The sequence below is a fragment of the Triticum aestivum genome, chromosome 4A (assembly GCF_018294505.1).
Source record: "Triticum aestivum cultivar Chinese Spring chromosome 4A, IWGSC CS RefSeq v2.1, whole genome shotgun sequence".
NCBI lineage: Eukaryota > Viridiplantae > Streptophyta > Magnoliopsida > Poales > Poaceae > Triticum > Triticum aestivum.
In genome coordinates, this window is record NC_057803.1 from 689,130,054 (window position 1) to 689,132,175 (window position 2,122).

Sequence of the window (2,122 nt, forward strand, 5' to 3'; positions counted from 1 at the left end):
TCGGAACAGCCGTTCTGCGCCTGGATGCTTCTGCCCCCAGCGCGGCGGCGCACACCACCAGGCGGTCAAGAATTGACCGCGCCACCACTGCCCCTGTGTCGATATCCGCCGCAGCCGCTTGCCGCCGTCGGAGAAGGCCATGATGGAGAGTCGGCGGGCCAGGCCAGGGACTGGTGGTGGTCAATGGCAAGGCACGGGCCGATGACATACCGGGTGTGAGCGCAGCAGAAATTTAGAAGACTGATGGGCGAGGCTCAGAAGCTAGATGTGGATGCTCGTTAGGAAGAAAGCCATTCCTTTTATAGGTGCAATCTGCGGTGGGCAGCAGGGTTCGGGATAAGCATGGAGGAAATCGTATGTGATTTGATGAGTTCTTTCGAGAGAAAGAGGACACTAGAAGAATTGGGATACCACCGATCAACTAAATGCGTGTCAACAGGTGGTCCATCAGAGCAACATGCAACAACCGACTACAAACCATCGCAATTCCATGTCACCACCGTATGTCTGCATGTCACCAGCATGCAAACTGCCATCAGGAAACAGACAAACCGCTCAATACTCACGTGGTCAACCATGGAGAAAGAATATCTTATTCCATACGAAATCGCTAGCCACATCCAAAGAACTGCACGCGCCTGTGTCCCCCAGTAATTCGCGTGGCATCCTCTCATTGGTCAGTTTTTTTACTGATAGAAAAAAAATCAAAAAAACCAGGTAAACTAAACCTAGCCAGGTTTAGTATATTTAGAATTTGTAAAGTTGGTGGCTGAAATTACATGATGGGAGCAGCGATAGCAGACTTCTGAAATACTCCCTCCCTCCGTTCGGAATTACTTGTCGTGAAAATGGGTGTATCTAGGAGATGTATTTTAGTTCTAGATACATCCATTTCCGAGACAAGTAATTTCGAACGGAGAGAGTATTTAGTTGATGGCACTTTAGATTAGCTGGAGGAAGATAATATACATATTTACTTGCAGATGTTGATGAAATTTGGCAGGCTAGAAATGCTTTTACCGATGGGAACAGATGAAGAACCCGAAGGAGGTGGCAACAGTCACTTTGTTCTTAGTCGAATATTTTTGTTCCAAGCTAGTTCAAGGAAATCTTCTTGCTTTGACCTTTCACTACCGGAACAGGGCTCGATGCCGACGGCCAAACATATGCCGACGGCCCCCGTCGGCCTACTCCAGGCTATGCCGACAGCTGAGCCCAGGCCGTCGGCGTACATCGGCCGTCGGACTATCCCAGTATACGCCGACGGCCCCCGTCGGCACAGAACGGGCTACGCCTACAGCTGCCGTCGGCATACATGGGCCGTCGGCATAGCTGCGGGCCCGGCGACCACGCTCGTGACGAGCGGCTAACGGCGTCGGATCTATGCCGATGGCGGAGACGGGCGGCCGTCGGCATAGATACGGGTGCCACGTCATCGATCCAAAGTGCACCGACCAAGACCTATGCCGACTTCTGCCGTCGGCATAGATGACACGTCATCGATCCGCGGCGCACTGTCCATCTGCTCTGGCCGCAGCTAAGCCGTCGACATATCTATATTTTTTTGCATAGCTATATTTTATGTTTTTTACGTATTATTATTTGACTAACTTACATGTAGAATGTGTTAATATAAGCATACATACATTATTTTTTGGTTCTATACAAAGGGATGTGACCCCCCTCACGGCCGGCACCTTTAGGGGGGAAACAGCCGCATTGGGTCTATACGGAGGGGACGTTACTCCGAAGTGTTTCTATATATGGGATGACCTACCACAACCGTGTGGTGTGGTGGCATGTCTGAAGAGATGGCACGCATCTCCGGGGTGTGGCCCCCCTGACGGACGGTGCCGCCGCCGGCACCTGGAGGGGGAAAATAGTCGCATCGGGTCTACACGGACGGGATCTTGCTGTTGGTTTGGCCCGGATGTTCCTCTAAAGTGTTCCAATGGGCTGACCTAACACAACCGGGTGGTCAGGTCCACTGGCCAAAGCCCGTCTGTGGAAAGCCAAAAGGCTAGATCTCGTGGTCAACGGCTCCAGGGTTAGGCGGAACTGGGGCCCCGGGGGGTAGCAATACCACCGGAGCGTATCACCTGGCCCTCATACATGCGGGGAG